Raw genomic sequence first — 13,425 nt, forward strand, 5'->3', positions numbered from 1 at the left:
TACATGTGATAGATGCTACAATATGCCACCCAGATTTCTTCCCCAGGAATGGAAGGTTTGTTCCCCCAGCTGCTAAAGTGCTGCAGGAAGGCAGTCCTCAACTCTCAGTCCTCTTTGGGGATTGCTATGGCAAAAGAAAACTGGAGGTCCAAGATGATACCTCCTTCCAAGAGTAGCTCATATACAATGATTGAGAGGTGCCTGCTCTTGCTTGAACTGGGGACAATTTTGAAGGGCCATCCCAGATCCAGAGCTTGTCATCAGGTTGATTGATTGATTACACTTCAACTTCTCCCTCTACCCAATTCTGCTTTCTTTCCTTCCCCTCCACAAGTGCTGATCCCAAGACCACTCCCTAATAAATGGCCTGCATACTAGTCTCCATCTCTTCAACTGTATCTCCACCTCTTCTTCCTGAAGCATCATGCTGTGACACAAACATTAATGTATGTTCGTGTATCTTAACCTTTGTTGCTATATATTTCCCTTCTGCTCACCTCTATTTTTCAAGTTTATAGCAACATTTTGTGAAAATAAATAAATATGAAAGTTTTTACAAAATATCATGAGAATGTATTTTGAGAATAATATCAGCTTTAGCAATAACAAAACATGCTAGAATTTGTGCCATGAACATAAAATAGCTAAAAGTACCCCTAGCCATTGAAAAGAAAAGATATCATCCTCATTTATCAAGAAAACGTAAAGGAATACAAATGATGAAAAAATAAATAGACATGTAATCAGTTCCCATTAGGTAGAAAGTTAAATGCCAAACCAAAGCTTCCTCACTAAATCAGTTGTGCAGTTGTGTTATTTCCAAACTCCTACAACATCACACATGAATAGAAGTCACTTAGAAACCTCTCTAATTCCCTTAATACTTGTTCATTTAATTCACCTGCCTAGACTGTTGTTCTCTTGTGAGCTTTTGATGAGCTTTCAATCTTACGGGTTCCTATGTTTGACAAGTGTATCCTACAACTAACTGTGTTATTAGCTTCCCAAGGCTGCTGTAATAAAGTGCCATAAATCTGGTGGTTTATAACAACAGAAATTTATTCTCTCACGTTTATGGCAATGAAAAGTTCAAAATCGGCCAGGCGTGGTGTCTCACGCCTGTAATCCCATCACTTTGGGAGGCCAAGGCGGGCAGATTACCTGAGGTCGGGAGTTTGAAAGCAGCCTGACCAACATGGAGACACCCAGTCTCTACCAAAAATACAAAATTAGCCGGGCGTGGTGGTGCATGCCTGTAATCCCAGGTACTAGGGAGACTGAGGCAGAAGAATCGCTTGAACCTGGGAGGCGGAGGTTGCGGTGAGCCAAGATCATACCATTGCACTCCAGCCAGGGCAACAAGAGCGAAACCTCCGTCTCTCAAAAAAAAAAAAAAAAAAAGAAAGAAAAGAAAAGTTCAAAATCAAGGTGTCAGCAGGGCCATGCTCTGTCTGAAACACTTTATGGCAGAATTCTTCCTTTCCTATTCTAGCTTCTAGCGGTTGCCAGCAATCCTCACATGAGTTTCTCCCTGTGTGCCCTCTCCTTTTCCTTTAATGTAATCATAAATGCAGTGATTACATTTAGGGCCCACCCTAATCTGATATGACTTCATCTTAATATACATCTTAATTACATTTGCAAAGATCCGATTTCCAAATAAGGTCCCATTCTGAGGTGCCAGGTAGATATGAATTTGCGAGGGACACTATTCAACCCAGTAAAGTTTGCCCTCTGCTTCCCCAAAACTCACACCCATTCCATGCACAAAATACATTCACCCCATCGCCATATCCTCAAAAGTCTTAACCCATTCCAGGATTAACTCTAAATTCAAAATCTCCGCTAAACATCCACCCAGTAAAGTTTCAAATATCATTACCTATATAATCTTAACCAAGTATGGGTGAAACTCTGGGTATGGTCCATCTCAGGGCAAACTTATTCTCCATCCACAGATTTGTGAAACTAGAAAACAAGTTCCCCGCTTCCAGAATACACTGATAGAACAGGCATAGGCCAGATATTCCCATTCCTAAACTAAAAAAAATGGAAGAAATGAAGGACTTACTTGTCTATAGCAAGTTCACAACCCAGCAGTGTAAATTCCCTTGGGTTTCAAAGCCTGAGAGTAATCCTTTGTGGCTTGATGCTATGTCCTCTGGGCCCTCTGTGGCAGGAACTCCTTTCTCTCTGACCTCTGCATCCATGGCTCTGCCCGCAAAAGTCATTCCTCCTTCACTTTGTCTTGTCTCTGTCCCTTTCAGTCCAGGCTGGCAGTGTTTCTGCTGGTATAAAATTCTCAAAAACATTGTAAGTCTTTCACAAATGTCAAGGAGTCTCACATTGTTAGACATCAAGGTGCTCCATGGGTCCTTCCTGGATAACCCCATCTTTATTGCAGGCTGTTACTGAGATGGTTGATTGGATCCCTAAATCACACACCTAATGTCTACAGCAAACAGCTGTCTGCTGCACTTTAGCCCTTTTTCATAGCATGCTATTTGGATAGTGTAAGAATCTTCCAAATGATCAACTCTTGGTTTCTTTTTCCTAAACAGTGCATTTCTCAATGTATCTCTTTCTTCTCTCATCTTACTGTAAGCAGCAAAGAGAAATCTGGCTGCACCTTTCATACTTTGCCTGGAAATCTCCTAAGTCAAATTTCCAAGTTCTTCTTTTACAAGTTCTACTTTTCACCAAACAGTAGAGCATAATTCAGCCAAGTTTTCTGCCACTTTATGACAAGGATTGCCTTTTCTCTAGTGTCCAAGAATATGTTTCCCATTTATATCTGGGACTTCACCAGAAGCACCTTTATTGCTCATATTTCTAGAAACATTCTTTTAGAGGTAATATATATATGCCTTAACACAATAGAAGCTTTCTCCATAGCTCTCCTTCCTTCTTTCTGAGCCCTAACCAGAAGCTCCTTAAACTTCAATACTTCTACCAACAATCTCTTCAAGGCAACCCAGGCTTTTTCTGGCATGCACCTAAAAATTCTCCCAGCCTCTACCCACTACCCAGTTCCAAAGCCACTTCCACATTTTTAGGTGTTTGCTACAGCAGCATCTCACTTCCCAGTACTATCATGTTTATTAGTTTCCCAGGGCTGCCATAACAAAAGACCACAAACTAGGTGGCTTATAACAACAGAAATTTATTCTCTCACAATTCTAGAAGCTTGAAGCATATAATCAAGGTGTTGGCAGGGCTGCGCTCTCTCTGAAGGCTCTAGGAAAAGACACTTTCTTGCCTCTTCCAGCTTCTGGTGATTGCCAGCAATCCTTAGTGTTCCTAGGCTTGAAGATGCATCACTCCAATCTCTGTCTCCATCCTCCACGGCCACATTCTGAGGGGCTGGGTGGATATGAATATCCAACACATTTCAATCTGGTATAGTCTTTTTCTGCCGCCTTCCTATTTCTGTTTTAACTCACTGTCTCCGAGTCCAAGCTGTTCAATTCCCTTTATAATGAAGAGAAAAATGAATGTTGGCAAGGGAAAGTAATCTGTTTAAAGTTAAGAAAACTACTTGTCAGAGTCAGTCCTATAGTTGCTTTAATTATATGTATAAGTACCCCTGGAGTTATTTGTTGTATGTTTGTTTGTTTAGGGTGTTTGCTGCAAGCACCCACTGGTTCCACACAATCTTTTCTGGATTCTGTTAGCTACTATTCTATTCAGGAATTTTACATCTATGTTCTTGAGTGAAATTGGCCTGTAATTTCTCTTTTTTGTTTCTTTCTTTGTCTGCTTTGGTTATACTAGCTTCATAGACTTAGGAAGCATTTCCTCTTTTTCTAGTCTCTGGAAGAGTTTGAACAAGATTGGAATAATCTATTCAATGACAGTTTGGTAGAATTTTCCTGAACAATTCTTTGGGTTCATTGTTTACTTTGTGGGAAAAAAATTAAATTATTGATTGGGTTTGACATTAGAAAATCCATAAACATAATTGATTATGTGAACAGAAGAACAACAACAACAAAAAACCACATCTCAATAAGTGTAGAAAAAAAGCATTTAGGCTGGACACGGTGGCTCACGCCTGTAATCCCAGAACTTTGGGAGGCCAAGGCAGGCAGATCACAAGGTCAGGAGTTCAAGACCAGTCTGACCAACATGGTTAAACCCCATCTCTACTAAAAATACAAAAATTAGCCAGGCATGGTGGCACACACCTTTAATCCCAGCTACTCAGAAGGCTGAGGCAGGAGAATTGCTTGAACCTGGGAGGCGAAGGGTTGCAGTGGCCCGAGATGGCGCCACTGCTCTCCAGCCTGGGTGACAGAGAGAGACTCCATCTCAAAAAAAAAAATAAAAACAAGAGAAAGAAAAAAAGCATTTAATAAAATTCAACATCTGATTATGTTTCAACATCTATTCATAACTACTAAAACATTACCAAAGCTAATGTTTTTTTAAAACATCAAACCTGAGCATAGTGGTACATGCCTGTAGTCCCAGCTGCTAGGGAGGCTGAAGTAGAAGGATCACTTAAGCCCAGGAGTTCAAGGCTGCAGTGAGCTATGATGGCACCACTACACTCCACGTTTGGCAACAGAGTGAGGGTCTCGCTGTAGTAAAAAGAAAACAGAAAAAAAAAAAAAAAGAAAAACATCATTCTCAGTAGTGAAACTTAGCTGTTTTTTAAAAAATCAGAACATGACAAGCATGCCCAACGTTAATACTTTTACTCAATATTATATTTGCGGTCTTAGCCAACCCAGCAAGGCCTAGCATTGGAAAAGGAGAAATTTTTTCCACATATTCACATTCACAGACGATAAGACTGTCTAGAACACCCAAAACAATAGACAAGTTATTGGAAACAATGAGAGAGTTTGGCAAAATGGCTCGCTCGCTCTCTCTCCCTTTCTCTCTCTCTCTATATATGAAACAATCCCTTCCCTTCCATATATATATATATAAAATATATAATTTCTACACCCCACCAAAAAATAATTCAAAAATATAATGTTAAAGTCTTTATTATACAACTTTTCAAACATACACAAAAATTGGGAGAATAGTATAATGAACTCTCACATACCCATTACCCAGCTTCGCTTCAACAATTATCAACACTTGGCCATTCTTCTTTCATCTCCCCCAACTTTTTAAATGAACTACTTAAAATTAAAAATAGTGACATTATATCATATAAACTATTTTAAACAAATGTCATGTCACCTTACCAGTAAATGCATATGAGTTTCTAATGAAGGCTTTTCATTTTTATCATAATGAACACAATTTTAGCATATAACCTAATCAAATTAACTCTAATACCTTAATATCATCTAATATCCAGTACAAATTAAAATGTATCAAAGTGCTTCAAAAATATATTTTACACTGGTTTGATAAGCCATACTTTTGTTTTTTTACCATTTATTATAGCAATAAAAGAAGGAGGTGTGAGACCTATGTGAAGGAAACTGTAAAACTTTACTGAAATTCTTTAAAGAAGAAAATGAATGAAGAGATATGCCATGTTCAATGATGACAGGACTCAATATCTTTAAAATCACAATAGTGAACTATAAATTCAGTGCAAGTCTCGTCAGCGTTCAAATGGGGTTTTCAAAGAACCTGAGCCTCTGATTCCAAAATTTATATGGGAGATCAATATCTCAAGAAAATCAAAGAAGAATATAGTGGAAGATTTGCCCTGCCATATAACAAAACTTATTATAAAGAGTATTAAGATAGTATGGTATAGGAGGAAGAATCTATAGATCAAAGATCAATCAGTGGAATGAAATAGAGTCCAGAAACAGAGTTATGAATATATGGAAGCTTGATGTGGCACTGCAGCTCTCTTCTTAAATGAGGAAACACTTACTAGGTGGTACAAGGACTATTTTTTATTCTCCTGGGGAAAAAATAAAAGAAATTGAATATCACACTATAACCCAAAATCAAGTCCATAAAGATTAAGAATTTAAATGGTAAAAGCAAAAATTTGAACTTTTAGAAGAAAATATAATACCTTTACAACCTTGAGGTAAGGGAGAATTCATAAATAAACTCTTGATTAAAAGATGTACAAATTTAACTATATTTGTACTATAAAAGATATTCAGACATCTTTTCATTGGGGAAGTAAAAAAACAAACTACAAACTTGGAGAAGATATTTTTCAACACATACAACTGATACAAGATTAATATCCAAAATAGACACAAAATGCCTACAAATCAGTAGCAAAAGATAAACAACATAACACAAAAATGGGCAAAAAAAAAAATAAGCATTTTACCACAAGGAAATACAAATAGACCATAAACATAAGAAAAGATATTACTGTGTTTTGAATGATGTTATTGCATCCAAAATTCATGTTAAAACTTAATCCCTAATGCTGCAGTATTAAGAGGTGTGGCATTTGGTAGGTGATTAAGTCATGATCAATCTTAACCTCTTGAATGGTATTAACACCTTATTAAAAAGCTCATGATTGAAGGGACTGTTCTGTCTTTCCACCTTCACACAGCGCTCCTCTCCTCCAGAGGATGCAGCAACAAGGCACCATATTGGTAGCATAGAGCAGCCCTCAACAGACATCAGTCTTTTTTATTTTTTTATTTTTAGTTTTTGTGGATAGTAGGTATGTATATTTATGAGATACATGAGATATTTTGATACAGGCATGCAATGCATGATAATCACATCATAGAAAATGGGGTATCTAACCTCTCAAGCATTTATCCTTTGTGTTACAATCCAATTATGCTTTTAGTTATTTTTAAATGTACAACTAAATTATTATTAACTACAGTCACCCTGTTGTGCTACCAAATACTAGACCTTATTATTTTTTTCTGTACTCATTAACCATCCCTTTCTCCTCCCCCGACTCCCCTCCCCCCACCAAATACCAATCTTGCCAACATCTTGGACTTCCCAGACTCTGGAACTGTGGGAAATAAATTTATATTGTTTATAAATTGCCCAGTCTCTCAGGGATTTTGTTATAGCAGCACAAACAGGCTAAGATACTTGATTTTATTTGCTTTTCTTTTTAAACCATATTCGCCTTTTTTTTTTTTTTTTTTTTTTTTTTGAGACAGGATCTCACTCTGTCACCCAGGCTGGAGTGTAGTGGTGACATCATGGCTCATTGCAGCCTCAAACTCCTAGGCTCAGAACATCCTCCCATCTCAGCCTCCTGAGTAGTTGGGACTACAGGCACACACCACCCCACTTGGGTGATGTTTTTATTTTTTGTAAAGACTATCTTGCCCAGGCTCTGTATTAACCATTTTTAAGTACAGGCATACCTCAGAGATATTGTAAGTTTGGTTCCAGATCACCATAATAAAGCAAATATTACAATAAAGGGAAATCACATGACTTTTTTTGTTTCTCATTGCACATAAAAGTTATGTTTACATTATACTGCAGTCTATTAACTGTGCAATAGCATTATGTCTAAAAAATCAACGTGCATACCTTAATTTTAAAATATTTGGAGGAGGCAACAGATGCTTCCACTGATTATTCTCCCCAGAAAAACGCCAAATTTAACAACTATTTACAGAAACAAGCACCTCCATAAGAACCAAAAATCAAGTGAGTTATCACAGTACCTGGTTTTTAACTTCATATCTCTGAAAGAGGCACTGAAGAGGGTAGGAAAGACAGTCTTAAATTGCTGACACCACCCCTTTCCCATCTCTTGCACAGAGAGAGAATCTGTGTGCTTAGGGGTCAGGAGGAGTACAGCAATTGTAGGATGTTGCATTGGAACTCAGTGCTGTCAACACTGTGCAGAACTCAGCTGACACCCACAGAGGCAGCACTGAGATGAGCCCTAGCCAGAGGGAAATCATGCATCCCAGGGGTCAGAACCTGAGTTTCCACAAGCCTCACCTCCATGGGCTAAAGTGCCCTGCGGTTCTAAGTAAACTTGAAAGGCAGTCTAGGCCATAAGGACTGCAACTCCTAGGCAAGTCATAGTGCTGTGCTGGGCTTGAAGCCAGTGGACATGGAGGGACATGCAACCTAGTGAGACACAGCCAAGGTAGCTAAGGGAATGGTTGCACCACCACTCCCCCTATCCCAGGCAGCATAGTTTGCAGCCTCAAAAGTGAGCCCTTCCTTCTGTCTGAGGAGAGGAAAGGGAAGAGTAAAGACAACTTTGTCCTGTGACTTGGATATCAGCTCAGTCTCAGTAAGATAGGGTACTGGGCAGAGTCCTAAGGCATCTAGCTCCCAGACAGCATTTCTAGACACACCCTGGGAAGAAGGGAACCCACTGCCTTGAAGAGAAGGACTCGGGCCTGGCATGATTCACCACCTGCTGACTAAAGAGCCTTTGGGCCCTGAATAATCAGCAGCGGCAACCAGGTAGAACACACCATGGGCCTTGGGTGAGACTCTCAGATGTGCTGACTTGTGGTGTGACCCAGCACATTCACAGCCGTGATGACAAAAAGGAGAGACTCCTTCTGCTTGAGGAAAGCAAAGGGAAGAGTAACAGGGACTTCGTCTTGCAGCTTAGATACCAGCTCAACCACAGTGGGGTAGAGCACCAAGTGGTAGGCTCATGGGATTCCTGATTCCAGGCCTTGGTTTTTGGCAGGTGTTTTTAGACCTACCCTGGGACAGAAGGGAACCCACTTCCCTAAAGGGTAAGTCCCAGGTCTGGCAGCATTCACCACAGCTGACTGAAGAGCCTTTGGGCCTTAAGGGAACATCGAAGATAGTGTGAGAGTACTCCTCATGGGCTTGTGCTGGTGGTGACTGAGGGGAGAGACTCCTGTGCCTGGGGAAAGGAGAGGGAAGAGTAGGAAAGACTATGTCTTGTGGTTTGGGTGCCAGCTCAGCTGTAGTGGAATAGAGCACCAGGTACCTATCTCGAGTTTCCAACCCCAGACCCTGGCTCTGAGACAGCATTTCTGGACCCACTTAGGGTCTAAGGGAACTCATTGCCCTGAAGGGAGGGACACAGCCTAACTGCCTTTGCCATCTGCTGACTATAGAGCCCTAGGGCCTTGAGCAAACATAGGCAGTAGCCCGGGAGTAGGTACAATGGGCCTTGGGTGAGACCTAGTGCTATGTTGGCTTCAGGTCTGACCTAGTGCAGTCCCAGTGGTGGTGATCACAGTCATGCTTGTATCACCCCTGCCCTAGACCCAGGCAGCTCAGCACAGAGAGAGCAACTGTATTTGTTTGGGAGGAAGTCAAAGAACAAGAGTGTCTACATGATAATCCAGAAAATTCTTCCAGATTTTATCCAAGATCACCAACATTGTCCCTCTGTGACTATGCAAGAACCACATTGTTACTGGGCTTGGGATCCCCCCTAATGCAGATATGGTTGCAGTGACCAAAAACTTAGATCACAATACTCAAGTCTCTTTGAATACCTGGAAAGCCTTCCAGAGGTGGGTACAAGCAAGCCTAGATTGCAAATACTACAATAAATACCTAAGTCTTCAATGCTCAGAAACCAACAAACATTCACAAGAATCAAGGAAAACATGGCCTCACCAAACAAACTAAATAAGGTACCAGGGTCCAATCCTGGAAAGACAGAGATATGTGATCCTTCAGACAGAGACTTCAAAATAGTGCGTTGAAGAAACAAAGACGTTCAAGATGAATTCAAGAGACGGAATTCAGAATCCTATCAGATAAAATTAACAAATACATTTAAATAATTAAAAAGAATCAAGCAGAAATTTTGGAGTTTAAAAATGCAATTGACATATTGTAGAATGAATCAGAGTCTCTTAACAGCAGAACTGATCAAGCAGAAGGAAGAATTGGTGAGCTTGAAGACAGGTTATTTGAAAATGCACAGCCAAAAGAGACAAAAAAGAAAAGAATATAAAAGGATGAAGCATACCTACAAGACCTAGGACAGAGCCTTAACAGTGCAAATCAAAGAGTTATTGAATTTAAAGAGGAGGCAGAGACAGAAATAAGGCTAGAAAGTTTATTCAAAGGAATAATAACAGAGGACTTCCCAAACCTAGAAAAAGATATTAATATTCAAGTATAAGATGATTATAGAACAACAAGCAGATTTAACACAAGACTCCTAAAGGGATTTAATAATCAAACTCCCAAAGGTCAAGGATAAAGAAAGGATCCTAAAAGCAGAAGAAAAAAGAGGAAAGAAAGAAAGAAAGAGAAAGAAAGAAAGAACAGAGTTCCAATATTCCTGGCAGCAGACTTTTCAGTGGAAACCTTATAGGCCAGCAGAAAGTGGTATGACATATTTAACGTGGTGAAGGAAAAAAACCTTTTACTCTAGATTAGTATATCTGGCAAAAATATCCTTCAAACATGAAGGAGAAATAAAGACTTTCTTAGACAAACTGAAGCTGAGGGATTTCATCAACAACAGGCTTGTCCTCCAAGAAATGCTAAAGAAAGTTCTTCAATCTGAAAAAAAAAAAAAAAAAAAAAAAAAAGGATGTTAATGAGTTGTAAGAAATCACCTGAGGCCACGTGCAGTGGCTCACGCCTGTAATCCCAGCACTTTGGGAGGCCAAGGCGGGCGGAACACCTGAGGTCAGGAGTTCGAGACCAGCCTGACAAACATGGTGAAACCTCATCTCCACTTAAAATACAAAAATTAGCCGGGCGTGGTGGCAGGCGTCTGTAATCCCAGCTACTCAGGAGGCTGAGGCAGGATAATTGCTTGAACCCGGGAGGTGGAGGTTGCAGTGAGCTGAGATCGCGCCATTGCACTCCAGCCTGGGGAACAATAGTGAGACTTCGTCTGAAAAAAAAAAAGAAATCATCTGAAGTTACAAAACTCACTGGTAATAGTAAGTACACAGAAAAAACAGGGTCATTGTGATGTATAAAATACTCATATCTTTTTTTTTTTCCACTGAATGAGTCTCTTTTTATTCTCTTGGTAATCTCTTGCAGTTAACTACTTCCGTTGTAGGTGATGAAATGGGTAAGGCTCCACACTTCAGATGTTGGCACTGCTATGAGCATGGCTTTCCCTTTATTGCAACTCACAATCAAAATCTTTGATTCTTTTTTATATTCCGGTCCCAGAAGTAGAAGTTAATTGATGAGTAGTAGCCTACAACCAGGCTCTAGCTCCTCCAGGAACACTACAGGATGAATTTGGTTTAACTATGCATTAAACTAAAAGGCATTCTCTCAAATGAGTTTAAATGCATTTTATTTTTAGACAACCTACATGACACGTTTTTCTTAAAAACAAAGCCTCCATTCCAAATAAATCATGGTCAAATTAAGTGAAGAGCTCAAGATTACGTCAGTCCCATTTGTCTTAAGTCCTGGTGTTGTGTGGATGACAAGCAGAAGCCAGTTATGATGACAGATGATAGATCCAAAGTAATTGCCAAATTTGTTAACATTTTCCCATTTCTAAACCATCCTTAAAGAAAATCATATATGGGGTCACACCATCCTCACGGTAGTCCAATAGAGCAACCATGCCATCTGGATCCACGTTTTCACCAATAAAGAACTGGGAGTTTTTGAAATTAGCAAGGATGTGCTTGATTTGTTCTGCAGCCCCCGTCATAAAAGGTTTTACTCTTTCTGGTCTCTGCTCTTCAAGTTTGCCTTTGACTGATTTCATGTAATCTTTGATGTACTTCTTGCAGGTTTCCTTTGTGAAACTTGTCTCCTGCAGGTGATGGTTCATGACAATATCGCGACACCAGTGATTACTGCGCTTTAGGTACCTTCGCCCTCGGGGCCTTCAGCGGAGGCATTTCCACTAATAAGCGAGTCATCAGTGTTACCTTGTGTCCTACTAACCATCTTCCCCTTCACCTCCAGGCACAGCCCGGATCTTGTAGTTGTCGGAGAACATCTCATCTTAGCTGATGAGGTCCGGGTAGATAATTATGATGGCGACTGAAGGGAGACGAGGGTGGCGCTAGCTTAGCAGGAGCCCGAAACTCGGAGTGAGCGCGGTGCAGCTGGGGCGGCGCTGGGCGGGGAGTGGGGAGCGGGCGGAAAAAGCTAAAATACTCATATCTTAAGTAGAAAGACTAAAAGATGAACTGATCAAAAATAATAATTACAACAACTTTACAAGATATAGTACAATTAGATATAAATAGGAACAACAAAAAATTTTTTTAAAAGGAGGAACAAAGTTAAAGTGTGGAGTTTTTCTCAGTTTTGTTTATTTGTGCAATCCATATTAAGTTATCATCAGTTTAAAATAATGGGTTATAAGATATTATTTGAAAGCCTCATGGTAACCTCAAATCGAAAAACATACAATGAATACACAAAAAGTGAAAAGCAAGAAATTCAATCATACCACCAGAGAAAATCAGCTTCACTAAAAGGAAGACAGGAAGAAGGGAAAAAAAAAGGAGGAAAAGACCAGAAAACAAAGAACAAAATGGCAGGAATAAGTCCTTACTTGTCAATAACATTGATAGTAAATGGACTAAACTCTCCAATCAAAAGACATAGAGTGGCTGAATGGATTTAAAAAACAAAACTCAACAATTTGCCTGTAAGAAACACACTTCACACATATAAAGACACATACAGACTGAAAATAGATAGTTTTCAAGACAAAAACTATAAAAAGAGACAAAGAAAGTCATTTTATAATAATAAAGGGGTCAATTCATCAAGAGGATATAACAGTTGTAAATATATGTGCATCCAACACTGGAACACCCAGACATACAAAGCAAATATTATTAGAGAGATAGATACCAATACAATAATAGCCGAAGACTTCAACACCCCCACTTTCAGCATTGCATAGATCATCCAAACAGAAAATCAACAAAGAAATATCAGACATAATATGCACTATAGACCAAATGGAACTAATATGCATTGACAGAACATTTTATCTAATGGCTGCAGAATATACATTCTTTTCCTCAGCACATGGGTCACTCTAAAGGATAGACCATATCTTAGGCCACAAAACAAGTCTTAAAACATTCAAAATTTAAAATAATATCAACTGCCTTCTCTAACCACAATGGAATAAAACTAGAAATCAATAACAAGAGGAATTTTGGAAACTATACAAACACATGGTAATTGAACACTATGCAGCTGAATGAACAGTGGGCCAATGAGGAGATTAAGAAGGAAACTGAAAAATTTCTTCAAACAAATGATAATGGAAACACAACATACCAAAAACAATGGAATAAAACAAAAGTAGTATCAAGAAAAATGTAAACCTGTAAGCACCTACATCAGAAAAGTAGAAAAACTTCCAATAAACAACTTAATGATGCATCTTAAAGAACTATAAAAGCGGCCGGGCGCAGTGGCTCACGCCTGTAATCCCAGCACTTTGGGAGGCCGAGGCAGGCAGATCACGAGGTCAGGAGTTCGAGACCAGCCTGGCCAACATGGCGAAATCCTGTCTCTACTAAAAATACAAAAAATTAGCCAGGCACGGTAGCGCATGCATCTAAT

General features: G+C 39.5%; 1 pseudogene; it reads right to left on the minus strand.

Annotated features, from left to right (window-relative positions):
- Nucleotides 1–11,154: 11,154 nt before the first annotated feature.
- LOC102124122 (translationally-controlled tumor protein-like) lies at nucleotides 11,155–11,860 on the minus strand (annotated as a pseudogene).
- Between the last annotated feature and the right edge of the window lie 1,565 nt (nucleotides 11,861–13,425).

This window comes from Macaca fascicularis, chromosome 9 (genome assembly GCF_037993035.2).
Source record: "Macaca fascicularis isolate 582-1 chromosome 9, T2T-MFA8v1.1".
NCBI classification, from domain to species: Eukaryota; Metazoa; Chordata; class Mammalia; order Primates; family Cercopithecidae; genus Macaca; species Macaca fascicularis.